We start from the raw sequence: 7,256 nt of genomic DNA on the forward strand, positions 1-7,256 counted from the left end.
ACTCACTGACTGATGAGAGAAGGGAGGTCGTCAGTTGTATAACCTGAAAGGACTAGTATTGTATGATGTAACAGGGGGGCTATTACTTTGTATGACCTGGATTGGAGGTCTTATATTCGAGGGGGACAGGGGACGGGGGTCTCAAGTTGTAATGCATGTCAGGGAGGGATCATTTCTTGTCTGACCTGGTTGAGGGGTCGTGAGTTTGAAAGGAGTCAGTTGGGGATCTAAAGTTGTATGACATGTGCTTTGAGGAGGGGAGGGGTGCTTTGAGGAGGGAGGGGTGCTTTGAGGAGGGAGGGGTGGTCACAAGTTATGGGACATGCAGGGGAGGGGCGGATCTCGAGTTGTAAGACAGACGTCCACACTGTATAATCAAAACCTTTTCACTGTTCCTCATTCTCTTCCCACAGAGGTTACATGTCATATCTTCCTACGAACCTCTGTTCTAATATGGCCTTTCATGGTGCAAGTGTTCAGGATTCGTGATTGGCTGCAATCAGATTTAGCTGTGCAATCAGCTACGTTGTTTCAAAAGTGATCATTCGCAAGGTCTCTGTAATTTCCGTATGCCTCGGGGGGAAAACTAGAACCTCTTCTCCTGCGCGATGCGCAATCGTTTCTTCCAGACGGAACTCAATCATGTAATAGCGGATCAATGGCATCTCAATCGCCCTCATTTGACAAGGGACAAGATAGTTATTAAATGCCTTGTGTGTCACATCAACACAAGTCCCCGGTAGAGGAGGGATATTTGTGGCCCCGCATTTGCTTGTATTAGTAAAGTTGGATCTAAGTCGATGTAAAAGGTGTTCTGATTTGATAAAAAGAAGGGAGATAATTCGTGTTGCAATTTTTTGCCGATAGGGGATTTTAAAAGAACTAGGAAATATGGCCGTATTAGAACAGAGGTTCGTAGGAAGATATGACAAGTTACCTCTGTGGGAAGAGAATGCTGTTCCTATGACTACAGTAACTAATTTTGGGGGTAGAAAGGAAGTTGTTCTCTCATAATTTCTCTAGTCTTGGGACAGATAGTGGTCAAAGCTTGTAAAATACACTCACCCTGGTACTGCACATGTTCAGAAGACTCTGTATGAAGAGCGGTGAGGGGAGATATCTTTGTATTGAGTTAATTCACCTGTGACAGATATCAGGTCTGTGAATGGCATTTAGAAGTACATAAGGAAGAGAATTTTATGGATGTCAACTTCTTTATTGTGATGAACACAATGTTTTCAGAGTATATACTTCCTCCCATCCTCAATAATCTCCAGGGTATACGTTCCGATAAATCTCCACTTGTACCCTGGATGCATCTAATTTTATTACCTCCCTAGTGGAGATTTATTGGAACTATACCCTAGAGATTATTGAGGATGACTTTCCCCTTCATCAGGTCTGTGAAGGAGTAAGTAGATACTCCAAAACATTGTGTTACTCACAATAAAGAAGTTGACATCCATAAAATTCTCTTCCTTATGTGACAGATATGTTCCTCCGATCTGGTGGACTTATTACGGCTGTTAACATGAACTACAGAGAGGTAACGATTCTCTGGAGTTTTGTAATTTGTTGGTTGGTTGGTTGGTTGGTTGGTTGATGCTGCACTCGGCAATATTACAACTATATGACAGCAGTGTGTACTGGACAATCCAGTGATTGGCGTGAGGATTGATCCAAGCTGCTCGGATTTGGCAAAATGCATCAAGTCAGGAACTTCCCCTCTTCCGACAGGCATAGGTTGCTAAAGGTCAAATCTTCAAAACGTCATCATCATCTGGACCAGAAATATTGTCTACAGTTTGTCATAACATGGCTAGCCTATGGGTGACCATGCTGTCTGGTGACATTATTCACTCGGTATTGTGATGGAGCCATGCTTCAATCTTGGATGAAAAATGTGAAAAGTTTCTGGTCAATAAATACATTCTTCCAAAGCCATTATCTCTCTCTCAGGAAGACAAACTGTCTGTGAAACAATTCTGAGAACATGTTGGCTCATAATTGGGCATTAATTATTTGTTTTCTGGGTTAGCTAAGGATATTTGATAGAAATATTGTACATCTCATCTCAAGGCCTAATTATTCTCTATTAACCCTGCACCCACACAGCTTCAACAGAATTTCAAAGGTTACTCTCTAATGTTCATCAAGCAGAAAATGGGTACCCGATGGGTAAAGTCATGTGATTTTGTAACTAAACCTTCTAGCGCCTCACAGGCAGCTTTGGTTATCCATGGTAATAATAATAGTGCTTTGAGCAAGATGTTCATCCTAGAATGGATAAAAGTGGACTTTTATTATTATTATTATTGTTATTAATGACGATATCTTGGGTCAACACTGGTTACTTTGTTTGGGAAACATATTGATCTTTATGTTACTGTCAATCAGTGTGTGAATAGTTTCCAAATTTTTCTAGCCAGTCGGGCTAGCTTTGCCTGAAAGTTATCAGCCCACAAAATAATTCACTAGTCCAAAATTTGAATGTGGACACGAGTTTCATCATTAAGCTGCTAATATGATGAACATTTTTATCAGGCCATAATCTTGCATGCTATAAAGTGTTACAACTTTACAAGTTGGAGAGAGTGATATGTTTACAAAATGATCCCACTCACCAGTCGGGCCAGTGACCATGGAGATTTACTGGCCCGACTGGGTTTTTACTAGCCATGGACTAGTGGGCCAGTGGCTGTTTTGTACACTGATGTCAGTGCGCAGGATACTGTTTTTCTGATATTTTTATTTGCATTTCTTTTATTCACACGGTATGACTAAACATCAAACATCAAGCTTGCAAGGGCACTGTGGTAGTCAATAAATGGTTATGCATTGCTCATGCTGAGACCTTGGTTTGATTCTTCACATTGTTACAGTGTGTCAACAGTGTATGAAATAAGCCATTTCCCAGCCAGACATCAGGGCTGGTAACTTCAACATGTTACCAGTCCAAAATGGATTTGACCAGACCAGACACCAGGATATGACTCAGATGTATATAACATCTAAATTTGTTACCAGACCATCGGGCTGGCTAGCTGTAAATCTAGACCGTCCGTCTGAAATCTAACCCGTCTCGGGCGGTCGGACGGGCCTTATTTCATACACTGGTGTCAAGCGAATATCTGATGTCCCCTGCCAGTATACTGATGATTAAAGTGACATAGAGTCATACTTGCTAATTCAGTTCTAATTTGTTTTAAGTTCCTTGGTGAAGATATTGCCAGGGCTTGTGGTTTATTTTATTAATTATCATTTTCTTTTTCCAAAGAGTCCAGTATGAATAGAGTTACCTGACTGTGTCCACAAAGTGATCTTAGCCCTATGTCTGTTGTCAACCTTTTATTTTGATACAGACTTACATCAGATGTAGTTTTAAGCCTGCTTTTTGGAACCGTCCCTGTTTAGATTTGTACATATGACAGGAGGTGACATGTACAAACTGTTTTACATGTTGGGTATCAGTGTACTATAAACTGTTGGTATAAGTGCCTGTGTGTATGCCTGTGCTTTGATGCTGTATAAATGCCTGTCTGTACACTTGTGCTTCGATGCTGTATAAGTGCCTGTGTGTATGCCTGTGCTTTGATGCTGTATAAATGCCTTCTGTACACTTGTGCTTCGATGCTGTATATGTGCCTGTGTGTACACCTGTGCTTTGATGCTGTATAAAAGTGCCAGTGTATGTGCCTGTATGCCTGTGCTTTGAGTCTGTATAAATGCCTGTTTGTACACCTGTGCTTTGATGCTGTATACATGCCTGTTGCAGTTTGATATCAATAAAATAGCTGATTAAAACTGGTAGTGTGCTGTGTCGCATCTGAATACCTGGCTAAACTCAAGAAGAACCCATCACCCTTAATAATTTAGCTCAGAGCATTATCCGAGGTGATGTTTAAAATAAAGATTAAGAAAGCAATGACACTCAGCAGCAAAAAAACCCTCTCAGTACGAATTCTAAATTATATAGGCACTGTAATCAAGTCATTACAGAAAGGGACATAATAAGCAGATCAAAAACATTTTTTGTGTACAATATCCTGACACATCAATGAATAACTCCGCACAATTCCAAGACATTACGTGAACGTTTGCAGTCCATTCAGACTCTTGACTTCAGTATCTAGTGGGACCACCACGAGCGGCAATAACTGCAGCACAGCGTCTATGCATGGAGTGCACAAATCGATTGATGAAGGCCATTAGCACCTGGAACCACACTCTTAGAAAGGTCTGGTGCAATAAATCGGTTGTGTTCGGCCTTGGTATGACCTTATTCAGTCTCCTCTGAATTTCATTCCAAAGATATTCAATTGGGTTTAAATCAGGACTAAGGGCTGGCCACTGCATACTGTTGACACCGTTCTGCTGTAGGAAGTCCCGTGTAACTCTGGCGGTAGGGGCCCAGTCGTTATCACGCTGGAAAATGTTCCGGTGACGTGCGAAATGTGGTATGACGTGGGTCTGAGAGCTTGGTTGATGTAGCGCACATGCGTGAAGCCCATTTCCTCGTCCCCTGCTGTGATATTGCTGGAATATTGCTAAAAGCCGCGTAAAACCATACTCACTCGATCACTATAATATTTGGCAGGTTTGGATTAATAATGTTTGAAAATGAAAGGCTCTGGACTCTATATGTTATAGTCTAGCATAAAATGCAACCTCATGATGTACACAATGGCTGCAAGGAGATGAGAGAACAACTGAGAGTGGCCTTGACACACAGAGGTGGACAAGTGATTTAGAAGATAAAGGTACTCTGTTTTCAATTTTGCGGTCCTTTATCTTTGATTTAAGACCGCTAAATGTAATTTAAAACCGAGCGCGTAAGCTTGAAGTTTTAAATTAAACAGTAGCAGTCTTAAATCAACGATAAAGGACCGCAAAGTTGAAAACAGAGTAGCTTTATTTTCATTCTAGCACGACTGATAAGCGTTTTAAAACCGAACTGTTTGGCGCGCAAGAACACAAGGCGCGAAGGGGCCTTTTTCCTGGAAATCGCTTGGAATCGTCCCGTTGAGGGACAGGTTGTGTAATGAACCAAATAAGACATTTTCAACAACATAAATGCTTTGTTTCAGGAACCAGTATGCTTGTATTTGTAACAAATAGCATACAAAAATAAAAAATACAGTTTATACTGTGAGCAAGTACAATTATTTGATATTTCTCAAGAGAATTATTGATTCCCCTACTGTATGACAATCGACTCGTCCAAATTCAAGCTGTGAACTCGCTAAGTTGAGTCGCCGCTAACTTTCTTCACGGAAATAATTGTTGATAACCACCCTACTATTCCCAATTTGGAAAAGACCTGACATGCCACGTTTTATGTGGGATACATGGGAAATGGAAGGACTGGGCATTATGGCCGTGACGGAAGCGGTCAGGTTAGGACGTGTTGGCCGACGTGTGTTGTCGACGTCAACACACGTAGATCTGGACCCGGTTTGAATATACTGCCGCTTTTGTGCTGCTGGCGGATTTTCCAGCTTCGTAGTTTCTTCACTGGGATTAGGGTGAAGAAATTATTCTTCAAACCCTTCGCTTTTTACTTCAAAAACACCAAAGATGCTGCCGAGATAGAAATTGCCGATGTCCGACATGTTTGTTTGCAAACAAGTAGGGTCAACGTCTTCGTTGTATTCATACGCGGTGAATCGGTCGCTTTAATTAGCGGTCTTAAACAGCCATTTAAGTATGGTTTTGATGAGCTCTCAGCCAATCAGAATCGAGTATCACACAATGTCGTGCTAGAATCGGTATTTAAAACCTGCAATTATACAAATTTCTGATACTGCTCACAATAAAATGGAACATCACAGATATGTCATCAACATCTGATGACACTGGTCAGTCAGATCAACATTCGGCTGTATTACCCTTGAGATACTGAGAAGAAACAAATATAGGAACACAGGAAAATTCAAGCCTTCCTTTAATATTTTCCAGTTTTCATTACCAGCTTTAAATAGCACTGTGGGAGGAAATCTGAGAATAAATAAAGGAACACTGCCATAAAGTGGTGTTCCCTTATTTGTTTCCCTCAGCATAGATTAGAATTCTTCTTGTTGGTTCATAGCCAATGCATATGAAACCGTCGTCTATTTCACGGATAGCATGAACCCGCCTACATCATCGGAGAGGAAATTTAATGTAACTGCAGAACGTCAATTGTCAAAATAAATATAAACCATACCATGTCTTCCTTTTGACAATGTTCCCCTGCCGCGTCATACCAAAAGACGTTAAAATATGGTACTTGTTGGTCCCTGCCTGGCGTTCGGCATTAATGGGTACAACAAGGACGGGTCGGCTCGGAGTCAGTATAATGTGTCTGAGTGGGGTATTCATGCTTCACTGCGGCGTGGTATCTCAGTGAGCTAGCACTATAAAACCCAATTTCACCTCACCTCACCTTTTGACAAACCGTACATTATTATTCTCCTTCATACCAAAGGAGCTGTCTTTTCCCCATCTTTTATTGTATCCTTACGAAGAGAAATATTCTTTTTCATTTATTCTTTTACATATCTCAACATAAACGTTATGAAAGACACGTAAGATGATAATCAATAGATGAGACATATTCAATACACATGAAAAATATCTTTGAGATGACCCCTTGTGCCTGTAGGCAGCACGTGCATTTCATGCCAGATGAGTCGACGGTCCGTCGTGATACCTGGCTGAGCGACCTAATTGCCATCTATAGTCTGATCTATTGTTTTCAGCAGCTATTCGTATTTTTTCTAAGTTTTGCCCTATTTTACGAGTAAACATGCACTTCTGGATATCCTATTACACATCCCACTGAACACCCAGTTAGGCCGATGTGGGTTATTTCAACATATGCTACTTGCAGTTGTGTAAATTTTAGGGATACAGAGTAACAGCCTAAAATAGTTTTTTTTTTTCTATTTCCGACATTACTTTAATCTACATATTGGCTAGGGCCATCCATGGCGCTATTCCGTGCTTTCTCATGTTGTACGATGTCACTATATCTTATGAATTGTGATACTGCATAACGTATACAGTGTGGATCTATGTATTGGAATAGTTTAGTTCACTCCAAACAAAACAGACCGCCTCCGTGGTGTAGTGGTTAGAGCGTCCGCCCGGACAGCGGAAGGTCGCGGGTTCGATCCCGGACCGCGTCATACCAAAAGACGTTAAAATATGGTACTTGTTGGTCCCTGCCTGGCGCTCGGCATTAATGGGTACAACAAGGACTGGTCGGCTCGGAG

Source organism: Haliotis rubra, unplaced genomic scaffold (assembly GCF_003918875.1).
Source record: "Haliotis rubra isolate DU_JTF1 unplaced genomic scaffold, ASM391887v1 Scf96, whole genome shotgun sequence".
NCBI classification, from domain to species: domain Eukaryota; kingdom Metazoa; phylum Mollusca; class Gastropoda; order Lepetellida; family Haliotidae; genus Haliotis; species Haliotis rubra.